General features: G+C 42.7%; 1 protein-coding gene across 2 annotated transcripts in view; it reads right to left on the bottom strand.

The window, feature by feature from the left end:
• The window catches only part of rsu1 (Ras suppressor protein 1), a 239,300-nt gene that overhangs the window by 173,167 nt on the left and 43,344 nt on the right, over window positions 1-22,789 (bottom strand). The window lies entirely within an intron of this gene.

The raw sequence follows: 22,789 nt of genomic DNA, 5'->3' as shown, positions 1-22,789 counted from the left end.
TCTTCACACCCAAAAAGACTACTTTTTATATATTTTTTAAAAACAGCAAATCGAAGGATGTAAAATAGCTTAGAATTGCTAAGGTTCCAAGAGTTAATTACACAGCAGCCAGTTTAAAGGTTTTCATTTTCAATTCTGTACTGAAAGATCTATCACAGATTTCACAATGGCACCCTTGGGCTAACCTGTCAAATACTATTAATAGTGCAGTATAAGTTCAATAATACTAACTCACTTCATAGACCATCTTTGGCAAGCAGAGATAGATGTAAATAGTACAGAATAGTGCCACGAAAACTCAGTTAACTGCCTGAAATATTCTGGATATTAGATTAAGTTATAGATATAGGTACACAAAAGAAATTTTAAAAAAGGTAAACTAAAATTTTAGTTAAGTGAACAATTTCTGTAGAAGTATAAAAAAAGAAACAAAAAGACATATTTGTCATCATTTGAAGGAAAAGGGCCACCATGACAAATCACACACATTAAACATTCCGGTTTAATGCTGCAGGTGCTTTAAAGGTAACAAATTCCATCTCTACTGGCCATGATCCATCACCCCACAGTACAACAGGTGAGGACTGGGGCTTGTGAGTCACATCAAAATTAGATGTTAACCAAATGTATCTCCAGCTTGTTCTTACCCCACTACCCACATTGGAAATCTACTGGCCTGGATTTTGCAATAAGCAATGAAGGTAAAGCACTCGCTGTTCATCATGTTGACAACAGCCCACAGACTTTTTTTTTTGCATTTGAGCTGCAATTTACGGTTTCTAGAAGTCCCCTTTGGCACAGCACTCCCTGCAGGAGATCTGTGCCACATCGGATAAAGGCAAGAAACAGCACGGCTCTTCAGATTGAAGAATCCTCACAAACATACAGGGTGGAAGCTTATGAGCCTCACGGTGGTGCCTTTGAAGGCAGGGGAAAGAGTAAATTTGGAAAGCTGGCTGTCGGGTTGACTTTCCGAGGTATTCCTATCTCTCTGCGCATTTGCCAGAGGTGGGCTAAAAGAGAAAGTGCTGACCGTCCAGTGGTGGCAAGTAGCCAATTAAGGTAGTTTAAGTATAAGTTAGAAAGGTTGAACTGAGTACAATGAGATCTTGTGAACAGCACACAGGCAGATTCGGGAGAAGCACAGCAGCAGCAAATGACAAGGCTGCTGTCTATCCATTATCACAGCCTTGCCTTTGAAGTCTGAAATAATGGCTGTCTCAGATAGTCACATGCATAAGCTTTCAGCTACTCCACAGACCCCAGTGTTGGCAGCAGTGCCTCGCTGCCATTCAATCAGCCTGGCCCCTCAGCAGCACATCCAGTGGCCTCACAGAACTAGAAACAAATTTAATGGCCACGGCAGCAGTCCTGTCCATCAGCTGGAAGGCCGGTGGCAGCCCCGCCAGAGCCAATTCCGGGAGCCCCAATGAAATTAAAAATGATCATCAGGCATTTGCTGCCTGCCATTGTGGTTCCTGTGTCTTTGAAGAAGAGGATCTAACCTCCAAAAGCTATCAGCCATTCAGAGGACCAGCAAACCTTCAGAACCAGCACGCCACCCGGAATGGTGACCACTGGTGGAATTACATTAGGCCCCCATCCAGGAGCAGCGCTGGTGAACCAGAATAAATGGCAAGTGGGGCTGGGGGCCAGTCAGGCAGACCCTGGAAAGGGAGTGAGGTGGAGGCAATTGAGAAGTCGTGGGGGCAGGAGGGGTTGCCCTTAAACAGGAGTGGCCCTTCCCATGAGGAGATCCTCCGTGGAGCACAGGGTGCCCAACAAGGCCACAAGGTCACCAGGGTCAGCTTGCCTGCATGGCCTGGGCTCCACCCCCTCCCCACTACTGGTAGAAAAGCAGCACTGGCGGGATAGGGCTAAGTGGTCTTAAATCAGCTACTTAAGGGCATCAATTCGCCTAGGAACGTGAAGGTCAACCTCGACTTTCCCCTCACCTGGCTTAATCAGAGCAAGCTGGGAAGACATCAGGCTCCCAATCCCGCATTTTCATGTAAAATTATATAGCCCTGTCCCAGGATCCACCCTCATTGAGGACTACCAGCCTCCACTGAAGTTGACCACGATGGCCAGCATTCCTGCCACAGGGACCCCCTGCAATACTTAATTGGACAGTGAAAGTGGAGGTGACTTCTTATTGGTTACCTCCAATAAGACGCACACATCAGTGCACCTTTGACCCCTGCAGGGTCAGGCCCTGGAAACGGACTGTATGTCTGATAATTTTTAGTGCCAAGAAAGTTCCACCCAGAGTAAATTAGAAAGTTTCAATTTGTTAATCGTAAAATCGTGCACAGAAAGTAAAATAAAGTTCACAAAAGGAAAATGTGATGGAGAGGAAAGTGACAAAGAAATATTTTTTTTAAAATCATTCTTTACACCTCCATAATTAAATTCAGAAGGAACAGGACTCCACACTTTAAAGTTAATTTTCAGTGCCAAAGAAGTTGTTTGGTAGTAATTGTGACTTATCATACTGTTAGAAATTCTTACACCTAAAAACACTGGCCCTAAATTTTTCTGGTCTGCTCCCGCAGTGACATGTGGGAAGCTTCAAGTTCTCACATGGATTTCAGTGCTGGTGGAGCACAGCTTATGGAGGAGCAGAGCAACTCTGACAACTGCTGAATATCGTATTTAACTGTGCATGTGTGGACCCCAGATGCTGTTGTCCGATTTACTATTAGCCTCACCATTATTTTCAGCACAAAATCCTGGCCACTGAAATTTGCTGGGACTCATGCCATGACAGCAGACCATGGCCCAAATTACTTATGGACATATTGAACTTTTAAGTAAGATATGTGTTTTTTTTTAAAATGGACATACAAGCAAAAGCTGGCCGAGACTGTAAAGTAACCACGTGCTGGAAAATTCCTATGTGGATTATGCTTGACCAACTAGTCCAGAGAACGGAATGTCACACCTAAAAAGGCATCAAAGCCTACTTCAGACAGAGACACTTCAAAGGAAAAGACGCAATACAAAAACTGAACTGTAATCTCCTGCAGTTGCAGAGATATTGAAGGCTGATTACCATCTCAGCAGAAACCATCTCCTGTGAGTTATATCCCAGACTATGGACATGCGAGTTGAAAAGAAAGCAGACCTGGGTGAAAGCCATAAGATTTGTTTGTTTTTTCCCAAGAAAAAGGGGTTAAAAGCTAACTACAACCCTAGTTTTAGTGTTCCAGGCCTGGTGTGCGAGGGTGTGCTGTGAAGGTCACAGCTGAAGAACAGAAGCTGGGCATCCCTCCACTTGCAGGTAAAAATGCCCTCTCTCTCTGATTGCTGGAAGAAAATCACGCCGGCAAAGCCAAAGTTGAAAAGGAACCAGGACAACTCTTTTCAGCTAATCTGCAGAACCAAGAATCTCCAACCCAACTGCTCAACTGCCAATGTCAGCTCTATTGGAGTCATCCAACTTAACGATGGTAACATTGCATCATCTACATCTCAAGGACCAGCCAAAGACTGATTTATATATCTTTTATTTCTGGACTCACTTCTCATTTCTAATCTGTGTGAATGTGTGTTGCATTTTAAATTTTTTTCCCTCGCATTTTAGTAACGAATAAACTCACTCTTTAATTAAAAAGGAGCCAATTTAATCAGGTTTTCTTAAAACATAAATATATTTGGCTGGGAAAAAGGTATCCACGAGGGAAGGGATCCTTTTTAAATTAACCTTGTTGTGATCAACTGAGGGGGTTGAATAAAGAAGGGAGCCAGTTCATCTCTCCTCACTCAGGAGCATAACAATTTGGGGTACCTCATCCCAGATCATAACAGATTGGGAGAACCTCGCCCAGGGACCAGTCATAAGACTTATTTCATGGTTATCCCACCACCCCTCCACTGGTATACAGTCTCACTCAAGAAATACAAAGTTCAAACTATTGGTTATTATTAATTTGTATCTTTGCAGGTAGAGAAACCAAACTGATCAATAAATTAATCACTACTGTAAATACAAAAAACTACTGCATGTTAAAGGACATCTAGTTTTCAATAAAAGCAGGTAACCACCCAAAGCACACAGTCACAGTCTCACTTTTTAAAAAAGCACCTAGAATATAAAAGATGAAGGGCTGAATTTTGCAGTCAGGTGCGAAGCAGCGAAGAGCACTCCCCACTGACCTAAGAAAGTTGTACCGAGACACCTAGCAATCACTGTGGCAAGAGCTGTAATTCTCGCAACATCCAATTGATTGTATTGTTCTTTAATGGGGATTCCCAGCATGAGCTGTCTGTGATTTTGCCCAACTGTCCAAGCAGCCAATCAGATTAAAGGATCCTCAAAGGCAGCCAACCATAAAATGAAAAGCACTAAAAGCAAAATCATTTTTCAAAAGATTTAACAGAGTGAAATAAACATTGGGATGTACACATGCAGTTAAGGCAAAGGCTGAAATAACATAACCAAAAACTTAAAAATAATATAGTTGTTGCCAAAAAAAAATGGAGACTTATCATTCCACAAATATAATACTTTTTTCAGGGTCAACTTGGTTGGTAGTGGTAGCTATCACTCAGGTCATTGTTAAGAATCCAGTTGCACCTCATTAAACAAGGATTAATTTCTTTAAAAAAAGTGGTTTCTAGTAGCAATTAGAGTGGAAAAGAGAACATTCTCAAGACCAATCAATTTTGTTGATTTACAGCAATTTTGGGGGGTTGGGGGAAGGCACACAGTGTCCATAACACAGCCTCTGTTGGAGCAATGAAATGACAGGCTGTAACTTCTATATTTTTGTAATAATCTGCATTTGCACTAAATTCTGAAGTTGAAGATAGATTCAGAGGGATCTTGGCAGCAAGCGCGAACAGCTCACTGTCAAAAACCTGCAAGTTCCAGGCCAAACAAAGAAAACAACATTAGCAGCAGTGCTATACTCATAACTCATTGTAAAAGGTTGCCCAGAAAAAAAAACTTTAAATTTTGATATAGATTTCATATGGGAAAGTACCACTAGACTCTGATGCTTGAGAAACAGGACTGATTTACTAAAAGACCATCAATGTAATGTAACAATAAGCCTTTCTATTTTGTGAGTTAATTTTTATAAAATGGTTTACATATGTCAATGTGTAAAAGGGATACCAGGGGGTAAGTTGTTGCACACACAATATCCTGTGGAGCAGTTAAACATATATGGGAAACTTGTCCCTATTTACATTACATTTCAACTTGGGAAATCAGAAAACCCTATAGATTTATTGTTAGCAAAAGAAATTTAAGGTGACTATCACATATACATGAATAGGAATTATTGGAACATAATTTGACATATAGAACTGAAAGAGACTCTGCCGTTTAGCTCAGCTCAAAAGAAAACTATCCAAAATCACCACTCCCTCCAATAACTAATCGTTTCATGATTGTCTATACTTTCTGCCTCCAAAGTATTCTATTTCATTCATTCACCACTCGGTGTAATGCATTTAATTCCAAGTGTAAATTGCTTTTGCATGTCTGGGTCACATTTCTAGAGTTTGGGGCAAAGGGAATATATATTTAGAGTTCAATTTATCCAAAAGAACATTGGATAATATCTTCCCAAGGATTCTGCACTCCAGAATAAACTCCAGGCTCCTCAATTTCTGCTCATAACTCTAAATGTCTGAAGCTAAGTAATAGTTTGGTGGCTCTTTGTTGCACTGTCTCAGATGCTTGGATATCCAGGTTTGAACACAGTTCTCTAGGTGTGGCCACACCTGCACCTTATGGATCTGTACAATCATTACTCGAGCTTTCTATCATCTTGCTCCATCATCATAACTTTCTATTCTCTTCTCCCTCATATGCTGGCCTAGCATTCTCTTAAATGCATCTGTACTATTTGCTTCAATCACTCCCTGAAGCAGTGAGTTTTACATTCTCACCATTCTCTGGGTAAAGGAGTTAGTTCTGAATTCCCTATTGGATATCTTGGTGACTATTTTATATTTACAGTCTAATTTTGTTCTTCTTAGAAATGGAAACATACTCGCTGCATCTACTCTATTAAAACCTTTCATAATTTTAATGACCTCTATTAGGTCACACCTCTCTTTTTAAGACCCAACCTATTCAATTGGTATACCCGACATTGCTGGCACAATCCTTATAATTATTTATTAAGTTGGGAGGTTTCCTCCACTACTAATATTAGACTTCTGATTTGTTGCCTTTTTAAGAAAATGAAATTTTGAGGAATCAAGTGAAATTTGCATCTTACATTGTGATGCTGAAGTGTGACAGAACAATGGATTGTGTGTAGTACCATTTTTAATATATTAGGTGCCTACGCTATGACAAATGAGGGTTTATAGATATAAATTACATTACGGAAATGTTACAACCACAGCATGGACTGGTTGGGCCGAATGGTCTGTTTCTGCGCTGTATGTACTACTATGTAATTACCATGGATTGGTGCTCTGTCCCTCTGGTTATACATCCCAAGATCTGGTTAGCTTCCTCAATGGTACGGTACACTGTGCTTCTGTTGTGGTGTGAACATAAGAAATAGGAGGAGTAGGCCTTCAAGCTTGCTCTGCCATTTAATAAGATCATGGCTGCTACTTACCTCAAATAAGGATATTAATTAAATGGCTACAGCCTTCCTATTTATTTCCTTTACTTAATCTCGTTATCTTGCATTTGTCCAGATCAAGTTCTCTTGCCACCTTCCCAATTTATCCACAATCCTTTATTCTTGGTTTGCTTATTCCCTGTTGTTCGAACATCCAAAATCAGCTTTATATCTATCTTCAGTTCCAAATTATTTATACAAACTATGAATGGTAATCATCTCAGCAATTACCCAGTTGCATCCTACTTTTGGTAATCCCTTGTCATCTACATTTTCAAACATTCTCTGCCCTCTCTGGTTTAGCTGAATTACAACCCGAATTACAACTTGAGTGCGACTTACAATAGGGTGCCAGAGTCAAACGCTTCAGGAGTTAAGCGGAGGAAGGGAAAGGGGTGTTAGGTTGCTTTTGCCTAAACTTTTTCAGCCTCCAGGAATTGATTCTTGCTCCACTACAGGAGAAGTAGCTGGTTAATTGGTATCTGATAAGTGATTAAGGTTTATTTTATTTTTAAGGCTCAAAATAATATTTTTTGAGTGAGAGGTGAGCAGAAGAGGATAAAAAGCGTGGATCGAGAGGCCTACCTGCAGTGAGACCAGCAGCGGAGTGATATCACAAATCACAACGTGATGCAAGTTCAGGGAAAGTAGCTGATTAGTGAGTATTTCTCGTCTTTAAAGTAAAAGTAAGGTCTCTAATTTGTGTTTAGGTCTCTAGTATTTTTCCCCCCTCTCTTTTTCTTAAAAAAAATTTGTTAAGTATAAGATTGATACTGGTGTTAAAAAAAAACATTAACTACAATAAAGTGTAAAGAGCAGGGATACTAGAGTAATTCATTAATAAGTTAAATAAAATACAATAGTAACGGCAAGACAGGGGAATGTGTTGCTGCTGCAGTGTGTGGGAGCTGGGTCACCTTGGTGTCCAGCAGAGCGAAAACATCTGTAGTAAGTGTTTTCAGCTCGAGGAACTTCGGATCAGAGTACAGGAGCTGCAGACATTGTGCCACGTCAGGGAGTGAAAAGTTACTTGGACACTTTGCTCCAGGAGGCAGTCACACACTTCAGATTAGGTCATTCAAACTTCGTCTGTGCTCAGGGACAGGAGGGTGTGACTGCAGGTGAGGGAGGTTTTGGAGGCCCAAGAGGTAGAGTTCATGGAGCCTCAGCCCTGCAATTGTCCAACAGTTATGAGGTTCTTGCAAGCTGTGTGGATGTGAGCAGGGACTGCAGGGAGGATGGGTGAATTGACCATGGCACCATGGTACTGGGAGCCATTCAAGGAGTGTGGGGGGGGGGGGGGGGGGGGGGTGGAGAGAACAGAAACGTAGTAGTGGTAGGGGACAGTATAATTAGGGAGATACATACTATTCGCTACAGCTGTAAGCGCGAGTCCCGAAGGCTGTGTTCCCTGTGGTGCCAGGGTTAAGGACATTTCCTCAGGGCTGGAGGGGAACTGGGAGTGAGAAGGGAGGATTCAGTTGTCAGCATCCACGTAATAACACTAGCAGGACTAGGAAGGAGGTTTTGCTGAAAGAATTTCAGTTAGGACCTAAATTAAAAAGCAGAATCTCCAAGGTAATAATCTTGGGATTACTACCTGAGCCACAGGCAAACTGGCATAGGGTAAATAAAGTCAAGAAGTTAAATGCGTGGGTCAAAGATTGGTGTGGGGGAAATGGGTTTCATGGGGCACTAGCACCAGTACTGGGGTAGAAGAGAGTTGTTCTGGTGGGATGGTCTTCACCCAGCTGGGCTGGGCCCAGTGCTGTGGTGAATTGAATAACTTACCGTTAATCGGCCAGCCAGCATGAAATCGCGGTCGGGGCCCAATCGCAGGTGGCGGACCGTTTTGCAGCTGCTCCCGAGCCCACCTGCCCGCCGACCTGAAAATCCTGCCCATAGAGAGTGTATTCGGGACAGTTTCCTAGAACTATATGTTGTGCATCCAACCAGGGATCAGGCTATTTTGAATCTGGTAATGTGCAATGAGGCAGGTTTAATAAATGATCGGAGTAAAAGATCCCCTAGGAAACAGTGACCATAACACGGTAGAATTTAGCATTCAGTTTGAGAGTGAAAAACTTGGGTCGGAAACAATTGTTCTAAACTTAAATAAAGGGAATTACAAAGGAATGAGGGCAGAGTTGGCTGGATCGGACTGCGAAAGAAGTTAGCAGAAAGATGGTTGATGAACAATGGCAGATGTTTAAGAAAATAGTTCATGACTCTGAACAAAGATATGTCGCAGTGAAGAAGGAAGATTCTAGGAAAGGGATAAACCAACCATGGTTAACCAAGGAAGTTAAGGACAGTATCAAATTGAAAGAAAAAGCATACAATGTGGCAAAGATTAGTGGTAAGCCAGAGGATTGGGAAAGTTTTAAAAACCAACAAAAGATGACCCAAAAAATAATAAAAGGGGAATAAAACAAACTTTGAGGGTAAACTAGCAAGTAATATAAAAACGGACAGTAAGAGCTTCTTTAAGTATATAAAAAGGAAGAGAGGCCAAAGCGAACATAGGTAGGTCCCTTAGAGAAAGAGGCTGGGGAAATAATAATGGGGAACCAGGAAATTGCAGAGGAGTTGAATAAATACTTTGCTTCAGTCTTCACGATAGAAGACACTAATAGCATTCCAAAAATACTAAAAAATCAAGGGGCAAAAAAGGGGGAGGAAATAAGTACAATAACTATCACTGGAGAAAAAGTACTAGGGAAACTACTGGGGCTAAAGGCCGATAAGTCCCCTGAACCTGATGGGTTGCATTTTAGGATATTAAAGGAAGTTGCTACAGAGATAGTGGATGCACTGGTAGTAATCTTCCAAGAATCCTTAGATTCTGCAAAAGTCCCAGAGGATTGGAAAACTGCCAATGTAACATCCTTATTCAAAAAGGGAGGGAGACAAAAAACAGGTACCTATAGATCAGTTAGCTTAACATCTATCATTGGGAAAATGTTAGGGTCTATTATAAAGGATATAATAGCAGAGCATTTAGAAATGCATAATAAAATCAAGCAGAGTCAGCATGGCTTCATGAAGGAGAAATCATGCCTGACAAATTTATTAGAATTTTTTGAGGAGGTAACAAGCAGATAGACAAAGGGGAACCAGTAGACGTAATATATTTGGATTTCCAAAAGGTGTTCGATAAGGTACCGTACCGCATTGCACATAAGGCTACTTAATAAAGTAAAAGCCCATGGTGTTGGGGGCAGAATATTAGCATGGATAGAGGATTGGCTCGCGAATAGAAGAGAGTTGGGATACGGCAGGTATTTTCAGGATGGCAAGCTGTATGGAGTGCCACAGAGATCAGAGCTGGGGCCACAATTACTTACAATATGTATTAATGACTTGGATGAGGGAAGTGAATGTACTGTTGCCAAGTTTGCAGATGACACAAAATAGGTGGGAAGGCAAGCGGTGAGGATGACACCAGGAGTTTACAGAGGGGTACAGACAGGTTAAGTGAGTGGGCAAAAGTTTGGCAGATGGAATATAATGTGGGAAAATGTGAGGCTATGCACTTTGGCAGGAAGAATAGAGGAGCTGAATATTATTTAAATGGAGAAAGACTTCAGAAAGCTGCAGCAGAGGGATTTGGGATCCTCAGGCATGAATCCACAAAAAAGCTAGTATACAAGTTCAACAGCTAATAGGGAAGGCAAATGGAATGTTGGCCTTTATTTCAAAGGAAATGGAATATAAAAATGGGAAGTCTTGCTAAAACTATACAAGGCACTAGTTAAACTACACCTAGAATGCTGTGAACAGTTTTGGTCCCCTTATCTAAGGAAGGGTATACTGGCATTGGGGGCAGTCCAGAGAAGGTTCACGAGCTTGATCCCAGGGATGGATGGACTTTCTTAGGAGGACAGTTTGAGTAGGTTGGGCCTGTACTCATTGGAGTTTAGAAGAATGAGAGGCGACCTTATTGTAACATATAGGGCTGAATTTTCCGTTTGTCGGGCAGGCGGAGCTGACTCAATCGCAGGCGGGCGCAGACCCGATTGTTGCTGGCAATCAGGGCCGCACTGCCATTTTGCGTGGGCAGGCCAATTAAGGCCCACCCAGCGCATTTCACACTCCCGTGGAGAGCGGCGCTTTTAAAATTGCGGCGGGCGCATACAGACTGCAGGTTCCAATGGGGAACCAGCAGTCTGTATAAAGAAAGGCCAGGCAGCCTCCTTTAGGCTGATCACCACGGCCAGTTCCAGGTACAGGGGGTCTGTACAGTAGGCCAAAGGAAGAGGGCAGGCTGCAGGGTAGGCCAGCGGGGGGCCAATGTGCCCCTCACTTCTCTGATGCCTGCCTTGCTACCATTGTTGAGGAGGTGGCAGCACGGCAAGAGGTCCCGTTTCCCCAGGATGGGAGGAGGAGGGCCCCCCATGTTACAAAGCGGGCCTGGCAGGAGGTGGCGGAAGCGGTCAGCTCCATGGATGCTGTCCGTCGATCATGGAACCAGTGCCGCAAGCGCTGGAATGATTTGTTGTGCTCTGGAAGGGCGAGTACCATGTCAGTCTTGGCCATTCAACCCAGCAGGTAGCCTTCGCCTTTGAGGCCCCCCCCCACCCCCGGTCTTAGTGTTGTTACTGCATTGGGCATTTGGCACACGCTGGGTGGGCAAACAGATAGTGACCATGCTTACATCAGCCTTAGTGGTTGATGAGAAGATGGGTTCTCCCTGCAGCATATGTTGGTGTTTGTCGCATTTGAGTAGTCTGGGGGCAACCTGCTGGGGAGGCAGCTAGACATATACTCAGAACTCCAACACATGTTTTATTGCCGGTGATGAGATGGTGGAAGGGGAGCCTCAAGGTGTTGTGGCCAAGAGCCATCTGCTGGCCTCGGTGCCGCACTTAGCTGCGCCTCCTTGCCGTGGGCGCTAAGACCCGTATGTTATTGAAAGTGATGGACGCTGAATGTGTCCAAGGTGGCCGTTGGGGGAGGGGGTTGGGAGCAGCCGTACTATCTTTTGGTGACTGATCACCAGTAGTGTGGACAGGAGCCGCTGGAGGCCGCAGATGGGCCACTGTCATTGAGTGCGGCGTGCGCGTGCAGAGTACATGAGCGATCAGCCCCAATAAATGGTGTTCTCTGTTCTGCAGGCAAAAACTGAGCACAACAGCCATGAGCGTTTGCGAACTGGTGGTGGCCAGGCCGTGTTCCACACACTGACCCAATTCGAAGAACAGGCCATAGAGCTGGAAAGGAGCCAAGTGGCCAGGTCAGCAGGTGTCAGTGAGGCTGGGATGCAGCCCAAAGTCCCATCCACTCTGTCTTCCCACCATCCAAAGCACTGATGGTTGCTGCAATCGTTAATGCAGCAACACTGCTCATTCACAGACCGATACAGTCAGACGTGTGTGTGATATACAAAGGTTCCTCGGCCCCTTGAGGATGCGCGTCTCTAGCACCTGCCAAAGTCGCCTTATCCCATTTCTGACCACTATCCCCATGGCCTAACATGCCATGGCATCGCAGCTGCACATCCAAATACTTATTGCATCTTAGGAGGGTTTGTACCTCCGCCACCCTTTCAGCCAGTGCGTCCCACATTACTCTGTCCAAAAGGTCCTCAGCACCTCACCTGTCAACCTCATGGCACTCAACTTAAATAAATGCCACCACGTTAGTCATCCTTGCGCCAAGGGGAAATGTTGCCTTGTGTCCACCCATTCTATGTCCCTCATAACAGTATGAAGATCAATAATGTGGCCTGTCAATGTCCTAAGCTCCACGGCAAATGTCACAAGTGTATGCAATGTTTCCTCATAAGTCCAACTCTCCAGGCCAGCATGCATCCTGGTCAGGGACCTCTGCACTCTCTCCACTCCAATACCATCCCTCCCATGAAGCGCAGGTCACAACTGAACGCAGAAGTGTAGATGTGGCCTCGATTCTGCACTTGCAACATGACTTCCCTTTTCCTACATTCTATTCCTTGGCTAATAAATGCAAGTCTAGCTTCAATCTTGTTAAATGCCTTATGTTCCTGTTCTGCTACCTTAACAGGTCTGCCCAGCAAGGTCCCTGTAATCGTCCTTACTTTCCACGGTCCTACCATTTCTCCTGTATTCCTGTACCTTGTTTGTCTTGCCCAAGTGCATAACCTCACACTTATCCACATAACATTCCATGTAACATTCCTTAGGCCATCTGACCAGCCTGTAGTATGAGCGTGTAATGTTTGGGCCTCCTCTTGACTATTTACCATTCCACCAACGTTCGTCTCCTTAGGTTCTTGAAGGCTGAGCGCATTATGAGCCTGGGTGGGTGGGGGGGGATGAAAGGTGTTATTGACTGAACGCTAACTGATCCACTGTCCTTGTTGTTGATTTCAGCATCACCACCACATGGCCGCCAGGAGGACGTCCAGAGTCCCCCTTCCACACCAGAAGGGTGTCAATTGGCATGAGAGTCACATCATTTCAGCGAGCCAGGCACCAGCACAGCGTCTACCACGTCGGTGGGGAATATAACGTCGGCTAGTGCCACGGGGCACAGTGGAGAGGGCGCTTCACAATCGCTGGAGGAGATGGCACTGACAGAGTGCCGATGGCGCCAGCAGCCGGAGGACTGCAGGGGACCAGGCACATGCTGAGTCGGGCCGTGATACTGTGCCTCTGGAGGTGTCCACCATGCAGAAGCTGCAGGACAAGCGGCAGAGTGCGTCGGAGCATCTGGCAGGGTTGCATGAGAGTGTGCTTCACTTGGTCTCTGTGGTGGAGGAATCCAGGCAGAGTGTCAGTGATGGCATGAACCTCATGTCAGAGTGTCAGGCTTCCTCCATTGAGAGATTGGCAACTCTAATGGAGAGGGGATTCCAACGGTTTGATCAGCATCTGATGGAGTTACGCTCGGACCTGCAAGCCCTCACAGCGCTAATGACCACAGGTCATTGGCAATGTGGGAGATGTTCTGGGCACCAAGTGTCGCCACTCGGTGGCCTGTAGTTTCCTAGTTTGCTTCTATCTCCCTTTTAAGGATTGGCATAATGTTAGTTTACTTTATGATCATTGTAATGAAAGGGCTAATTAGCTCATCTTGCTGTCCGCTAATGCTGTACTGCTTTTGATTTCTCTTAACCTTTTTCAGTTAAGCAGGGGAAAAAGCTGTCAATTTTAAGATACTGCAGGGCTGACTTTAAAGCAATGTCAGTTGAGTTAGTTCAGTTATTAAATACTTTGCCAGTGGACACAAATTCATATATTTCAAAGAACTTCACTCAATTGATAACAAATGGAGGAAAACAATTAGTTCTGCAAAAGAAAACATCCGAGTATGCATCATCCTTTTTAATTGCTGTTTTTATATAAGCATGACACGAACTCAAGTTTCATTTGGTAGACTAGCAGTCATATGTAACAACCGATAAGATAACATAGTACGAGAGCTGTACTGATCTGCAGAAAAAAGAGCTTGTTAAGTTAAAAAAAACACTAATTGGTAACACAGAACTTGAATATTGCTGAAAAGAGAGATGTATTGCCAAAGCTTTTCATCTTGCCAAATCTGGCATTCTGGCCATTGTCCAGATTAGTGCAAGATGAAAAGCTTTAGCAACATGTCTCTCCTTTCAGCAATATTTAAAAAGTTCTCCTCATGTGGAATTATATTTTAATGTATGATAATTATTTAACACAGAATTATGACATTCATGTCGATTGTCATATGGAGGGAGCAATGGAAATATATAATAATTGGGTATCTGTAAGGTGTATTTAGATTCATAAAAGGCCATGATACCAAACTCAGAGCTGTCAAAAGTTTGAATCGCCAACCAAGCATTAGACCTGGTTATAAGTATTGTGCATTATATTCTTTATAAAATCTGTGACATCAATACTCAATATATTGATTTGAGCTCCTCTACCATTAGACAGTAATCTAGCTTCAAATGTTACTGTTTGCAGAGAAACAATTGCAAAACCAATTTGGTCATCCACTTTTTAGGTAGCCATTTATAACATCTATCATCCTTGAACGTCCCTCAGTTATTCAATGAAATTTATTTTAGCATTTTCTCCATTTCTACCCATCCCCCTTCCGAAAGTTCACCTTCCGTACTGGAGAGGCAATCCGTGGTCTCCTCCACAGACACGATCACTTGAAGTCGTGCCACCTACGGAATTTTTCAGTGACTTCAGTTTCTTTTTTCATCTGCTTGCTGCGAATATATTTATAGATGTGCTTAACATTTCTTTTACGACTGCCCATCATAACTTCATTTTCTAGTTTAGTTCCCCCGTCAGTTTAATCTCCTTCAGTATTTTTATATCTGCCTTGATCTCCTGTGCTATTATTTCTTTATGCTTCGGGAAAAAAAAAAAGTCTTGTTTCTGCCCCCATTCACCCTATTACTTCCATTATGGTGCAGATTAGCCTTTTTACTGTTACTCATTCTCCAGTGGCATATCTCTCCTCTGAATTTAATGTATATTATAAACAGGATCTATTTTATCTTCTAAGTGTTTTGCCCTTTAAATTTGCTGGTCAGCACATCTCAAAATGTTCCTTTCTGAAGCTGTAGGACGATTTTCACTCTTACATCATAAACCTAACACACATTGCTATATTGTGATCACTGGTGCAAGTTTTTTGACTTGCCTGCTCTACCATTTTCTGGCTGTTAGGTCAAAAGATCACAGAGCTGTTTTATATTTCATCCCATCACACTCCTTCTCACATGGTTTCCTTAAGCAATTGTTTCATGATCAGCATTCTTTCTTGGCCAGTTAGATCTGTGCCTTTTTTTTTGTTGGAGGTTAGGAAGAAGGGGGAGGTGGATGAGGGAGAAATTTTCTCCCCATTCTCAACATGCTGACACTTCCTAGGGTTTAGTTCAAATGTATAAATCTCTTGAGGTACCGCAGCCATATGGCGAGTTTCAACTCATAAGCCTGTAGGAGGGAGAAGATTAAATATGAGGGTAAACTAGCCAGTAATATAAAAGAAGATTGCAAGAGTTTTTTTTAGATATATAAAGGGTAAGAGAGAGGCAAAAGTGGACATTGGGCCGCTGGAAAATGACGCTGGAGAGGTAGTAGTGGGGAACAAAGAAATGGCGAAGGAACTGAATAGGTACTTTGCGTCAGTCTTCACAGTGGAAGACACGAGTGACATCCCCAAAGTTCAAGAAAGTCGGGGGGGCAGAGGTGAGTATGGTGGCCATTACCAAGGAGAAGGTGCTAGGAAAACTGAAAGGTCTGAAGGTGGATAAATCACCTGGGCCAGATGGATTACACCCTAGACTTCTGAAGGAGATAGCTGAAGAGATAGTGGAGGCGTTAGTGGTGATCTTTCAGGAATCACTCGAGTCAGGGAGGGTCCCAGAGGACTGGAAAATCGCTAATGTAACCCCCCTGTTTAAGAAGGGAGTGAGGCAAAAGATGGGAAATTATAGGCCAATTAGCCTGACCTCGGTCGTTGGTAAGATTTTAGAGTCCATTATTAAGGATGAGATTTCAGAATACTTGGAAGTGCATGACAAAATAGGGCAAAGTCAGCATGGTTTCATCAAGGGGAGGTCATGCCTGACAAATCTGTTAGAATTCTTTGAGGAGGTAACGAGTAGGTTAGACAAAGGAGAGCCAATGGATGTTATCTACTTGGACTTCCAGAAGGCCTTTGACAAGGTGCCGCACAAGAGGCTGCTCAGTAAGATAAGAGCCCATGGTGTTAGAGGCAAGGTACTAGCATGGATAGAAAATTGGCTGTCTGGCAGGAGGCAGAGAGTGGGGATAAGGGGGTCCTTCTCAGGATGGCGGCCGGTGACTAGTGGAGTTCCGCAGGGGTCAGTGTTGGGACCACAACTTTTCACTTTATACATTAATGATCTAGATGAAGGAACTGAGGGCATCCTGGCTAAGTTTGCAGATGATACAAAGATAGGTGGAGGGACAGGTAGTATTGAGGAGGCGGGGAGGCTGCAGAAGGATTTGGACAGGTTAGGAGAATGGGCAAAAGAAGTGGCAGATGGAATATAACATGGGGAAGTGTGAGGTCATGCACTTTGGTAGGAAGAATAGAGGCATAGACTATTTTCTAAATGGGGAGAGAATTCAGAAATCTGGAGTGCAAAGGGACTTGGGAGTCCTAGTCCAGGATTCTCTTAAGGTTAACTTGCAGGTTGACGCGGTAGTTAGGAAGGCAAATGCAATGTTGGCATTTATTTCGAGAGGACTGGAATATAAAAGCAGGGATGTGCTGCTGAGGCTTTATAAGGCTCTGGTCAGACCACATTTAGAATATTGTGAGCAATTTTGGGCCCCGTATTTCAGGAAGGATGTGCTGGCCCTGGAGAGGGTCCAGAGGAGGTTCACAAGAACGATCCCAGGAATGAAAGGCTTAACATATGAGGAACGTTTGAGGACTCTGGGTCTATACTCGATGGAGTTTAGAAGGATGAGGGGGGATCTGATTGAAACTTACAGAATACTGAAAGGCCTGGATAGAGTGGACGTGAGGAAGATGTTTCCATTAGTAGGAGAGACTAGGACCCGAGGGCACAGCCTCAGAGTAAAGGGAAGACCTTTTAGAACAGAGATGAGGAGAAACTTCTTTAGCCAGAGAGTGGTGAATCTATGGAATTTATTGCCACAGAAGGCTGTGGAGGCCAGGTCATTGAGTGTATTTAAGACCAAGATAGATAGGTTATTGATTGGTAAGGGGATCAAAGGTTATGGGGAGAAGGCGGGAGAATGGGGTTGAAAAACTTATCAGCCATGATTGAATGGCGGAGCAGACTCGATGGGCCGCATGGCCTATTTTCTGCTCCTATGTCTTATGGTCTGTACAGTAAGTGTTGTCAGGGTAATCAACTGCAGGGGGCATCTAAAAGGTTTACAGTACTTTAGCTGACAATAAAAGGAAAGAATAAACAACAGCAATATTGGCACGTTTATCAAGTAAGCACATCCGTTCACTAGAAAATTGCATGACTAGTCTATCTCCATTAACCGTCGTTACAGAATTAGAATTTCGTTCCCTCAAATTTATAACTTGAGCTAATAAATAAAGCCCAATATACAAAGGCCATTCCACCTCATAACAATGCTTGGTCAAAAGCTCAAAGAATAGTTACAACAAATTTTCTAAACAAAAAATACAAAACCTGAACAATTAACTTCTATTTTGGAACAGACAATAGACATCACGCTTGCATCTACAAGCATGATTAGGCCTTCAGCTTCCATAGCTCGTTCCACCATTCAATTAGATCGTGACTGATCTATACCTGAACTCCATTTACCAACCATTTTTCTCCCCTATCACTTGATAGAATAGAATCTTAAAATAAGATTATGCCTCCTTGTCCTGTTTTCCTCACCAATGGAAACAGATTTTCTGCATCTCTTCTCTTACTAATCCTAACTGTTATCATCATTTTAAACACCTAGATCAGATCCGTCAAGCAAACACTAAACAAACTCACACTAACTCAAGCTCCCTAAACACTTTTAAGTCCAAGTAACATTCTAAAGAGCAAAGGTCCTTCCCGAGGTGTGGTGCCCAAAATGGAACACAGTATTCCAAATAAGGTCTGGACAAGTAATACTTCCTCAGCTTTGTATTCCAACTCCCTGCAGACAAAAAAAGTCAACAATCCCTTAGCCTTTTTGATTACTTTTTGTACCTATCTACAAACATTTACTGGTTTGTGAACATAGATATCTGTGCAGTTTCTATACTCTTACCATTAAAATATTTAAATTGGTCTTTGCTGGATCCAAAAATGATTGACCTCACATTTCCCCACACAGCATAGTTTTACCCACACACTTCATTTGTCTAAGATCCTTTGCAACTTCCTGTTTCAATCTTTACAACTGATTATGCCGAACAAGGGTATGATCTGTCAACTTGACCCTGTGTCTCCCCCTTCGGCTGTTCGCAACAGGCAAGGTACTGACTACCTAATTAGCCCATGCTTGCAAAACGCAAAACATAGACGTCCAACTTAGATGTAATTCTGCAATTGGACAACACCGGCTCTCTTCTCAACCCCTTCACTGCTTAGAAGATGACAGACTGGCTTTCTATAATCCAGTGACTGATGTGTCACAAATTCCTCCAGCTAAATGCAAAGACTGAAGCCATCATCTTCAGCTCATGCCACAAGCTTGATATCTTTGCTACAGAATTCAAACCCTCCAACCATCATTTCAGGATGAACCAAACAATTTGCATCTTAATTTATCCTGATTGTAGCTTCCAAAAGTATGTACATTTAGTTGTTTGGTAGTACAGAACTTGAGTGTTGCTGAAAAAAAAAGAGACATGTCGAAGCTTTTAATTTCGCACTCATCAGGACACTTTGCAAGAAGGGGATAGCAACAGCTTATAACATATGAGGAGAGAGTGCTAATTGCTTGGCAAATAGACTCTAATTGGATTATTTGCTAAACAATTCGACAACATATGCTAAACAATCCTCAATGTGCTAAGAATGACGTTGACAGCCAATTTGTGATTATCAGTCGGGCTCACAGTGTGGCGCGAGTGTAAACATAAGAAACATAAGAAATAGGAGCAGGAGTACGCCATTCGGCCCCTCAAGCCCGCCCTGTCATTCAATAAGATCATGGTTGATCTGCCTTAGGCCTCAACTCCTCTTTCGTGCCAGCTCCTCATAGCCCTCAATTCCCTGATATTTCAAAAATCTATCTACCTTCTCTTTAAATACTTTCAGTGATCTAGCCTCCACAACTCTCTGGGGTAGAGAATTCTAGACATTCACTACCCTCAGAAGAAATTCTTTCACATCTCAGTTTTAAATGAGTGTCCCCTTATTCTGTAACTATGTCCCCTAGTTTGAGTTTCCCCCACTAGTGGAAAATATCTTCAACATCTACCCTGTCAAGCACCCTCAGAATCTTGTACATTTCAATAAGATCAGCACCCCCCCACCACCCCCCTCATTCTTTTAAACACTAACGAATAAAGGTCGAACCTGTTTAGCTGTTCTTGATAAGTCAACACCTTCATCCCAGGAATCAGCCTAGTGAATCTCCTTTGAACAGCATCCAATGCCAGTATATCCTGTCTTAAATACGGGGACCAACACTGTACACAGTACTGCAGGTGCGGCCACACCAACACCCTGTACAGTTGTAACAAGACTTCCCTATTTTTACCCCTTAGTAATACAGGCCAAAATTCCATTTGCCTTCTTAAATACTTGCTACATCTGCACGCTAACTTTGTGTTTCATGCACAGGAACACCCAGATCCCTCTGTGCTGCACTTATTTGGAGTCGCCATTTAAATAATAGTCTGCCTTCTGATTCTTCCTACCAAAGTGCATGACCTCACACTTTCCTACATTATACTCCATCTGCCAAGTTTTTGCCACTCACTCAACCTATCTATATACCCTTGCAGATTCCTTATGTCCTCATCACCTTCCCACCTATTTTTGTATCACCAGCAAATTTGGATAAATTACCTCTGCCCTCTCCTCCAAGTTGCTCATATAGATAGTATATAATTGAGGCCTTAGGACTGATCCTCGTGGCACTCCACTAGTTACATATTTCCAACCTGAAAAAGACACATTAATCTCGACTGTCTTGTGTGTGTTAACCAATCCTCAATCCATGCTAATACATTACCCCCAACACCGTGAACTCCTATCTTGTGCAATAACCTTTTATGTGGCACCTTATCAAATGCCTTCTGGAAATCCAAATACACTACATCTACCAGTTCCCCTTTATCAACTCTGCTTATTATACCCTCAAAGAACTGTAGCAAATTTGTCAAACATGGTTTCCCTTTCACAAAACCATGTTGACTCTGACTGCGTTAAGCTTTTCTAAATGTCCTGCTATTTCTTCCTTAATAATGGACTCTAGCATTTTCCCAATGACAGATGTTAGGCTGACTGGTCTATTGTTTCCTGCTTTTTGTCTCCCTCCTTGAACAGGGGCATCACATTAGCAGTTTTCCAATCCACTGGGACCCTCCCAGAATCCAGTGAGCTCTGGAATATTTTGACCAATGCCTCTACTATCTCTGTAGCCACTTCCTTTAAAACCCTTGGATGCAGGTCATCAGGTCCTGGCGACTTGTCTGCCTTTACTCCCATTAGTTTCTCAAATACTTTGTCCTTCATGATAGAGACTGTTACAAGAGCTTTCCTCCCGTTAGTTCTTGCTTATCTGATACCTTTGGGATGTTTCCTCATCCGTGGAGACCAATGCAAATATTGGTTTAAAATTGTCTGCCATTTCCCTGTTCCCCGTTATCAATTCTCCAATCACATCCTCCAAGGGCCCCATGCTCACTTTAGATACTCTTTCGTTTTCTATACCCATAGAAGCTCTTGCTGTTTGTTTTTATATTTCTTGCCAATTTACTTTTCATAATCAATTTTCTCCCTCTTTATTAGCTTTTTAGTCATCCACTGCTGGTTCATAAAAAATTCCCAATCCTCTGGCCTACCACTAGTTTTCACTGCTTTGCATACCTTAGTTTTTGATTGGACACTCTCCTTGACAGCCTTTGTTAACCACGGGTGGTTCATCCTTCTCATCAAGTACTTCTTTTTGACCAGGATAAATTTTTGCTGATTTTTTAAGAAATATCTGTTTAAATGTCTGCCACTGTTCATCCACTGACCTTCCCCTTAGTCTGAAAGCTACATATATCAATACACAGGGCCCTGTTCTTTGCAAACAGAAAAAACAGGTCAGTGCGCAGGCGCGATCGACAGTCGGGAAATTGATCGCCGACCATAACTGACCCCCAAACGCAATTTCACACTGGTTGGCCAATTAACGGTTGGGGGCGGGAGGAGGGTGTGCACTGAAGTCAGCACAGGCGGTGTCGGGGGTTGGGGGGTGGGGGGCGGGGAGCACCGAATTAAAGCTCCCCGAGGCAGAGAGCTGCCTTAGGGAGCTGACGAATTTAAATACACGAGATAATTATTTTTTTTTTTTTAAAAATCGGGAAAAAATGCCCACGCAATGGAAACAGTAACCTGAACATATACAACATGAAAATTCTGTCCAAACGTTTTTATTTTTTTTAATTTAAATGATGGAAACCTCATCCCGCTCTTGGATCAGGCTTCCTGAAAAATGCAAAGGCCACTTGGCCGATTCGTCCATCCGCCAACTGTAAGGTTGGACAGGCAGAGAAGAATCCCAGTTAATTATGCCATTAATGGGCTTCATAGCCCTCTTAATTGTTGACAGAAAAAACAAATTGTAAAGATGCTGCCACTTGCTTTGTTATTTTACAAAATTTCAATGCTGAAGGGTAAGTGTTACATTGAGAATCACAAAAGATAGTCACTAATAAATTCAATAGGGTATTCAGAGAAACTTCATTAGCAGAGCAGTTAGAATGTGGAACTATCTACAAAGTATGCTTGAGGAACAGTATAGATACATTCAAGGGAAAGCTAAATAAGCAGAAGGGGGAAAGGAATAGAAGATGTTGATGGACTTAGATGAAAAGGAGTAGGAGTAGGAGAAGGCTCATGTGGGCCATAAACATCAGCATGAGCCAGTTACACTAAATTACTGGCTTTCTTTGCTGCAAAACTTGGCTATATATTTATAGACATGCATTTCTATCAATTTGACCATTTATTTAATGTGACAATTATGAACACAAAGAAAGTTTCAAAATTTCTTCTAGACATGACAAAGTCCACTTAGCTAGTACATGTACTTCAGTCAGTACAAGAATTGCCTTATTTTTGACCCCCACGTACAGTCTGTCAAGGGCCAAACTTTTCAAATTCAATGCAAGGGAGTACATCATTAATTCAGAAGGTCCAACAGTAGAAATTCCTGGTTTAGCTAGCAACATTTGTACTTCAGAATCTTACTCTTCTCCAGCGTATTTCAACAGTCCAGCAAGAAAGATTAACTGCTTTAAGTTTGCATGATGCATCCTTAATTCACCCATAATTCAATAAAGCTTACTTCAACAATGTAGTTTACACTCAAATAGTTAAGATAATTGGCCATTTTTTAGGACAAACCTTTAACATAGTCAAAAAATATTGCTGAAGCAAGTATACATTTCAAATTTTACTGAGCTGATTTGTAATTTATCCAGTGATTACAATAAACTCCTAAAATTTCTACCTCAACATTGGATACACTAAAAGCAGGACATAAAAAAGTTTAGGTAAAGTACTTTCAATTCAAGGGTCTCTCTTAATC

The sequence above is a fragment of the Cetorhinus maximus genome, chromosome 3 (assembly GCF_964194155.1).
Source record: "Cetorhinus maximus chromosome 3, sCetMax3.hap1.1, whole genome shotgun sequence".
Classification (NCBI taxonomy): Eukaryota; Metazoa; Chordata; class Chondrichthyes; order Lamniformes; family Cetorhinidae; genus Cetorhinus; species Cetorhinus maximus.
The sequence above is the reverse complement of the archived record's forward strand: the minus strand, read 5'-3'. Positions and strand labels throughout refer to the sequence as shown.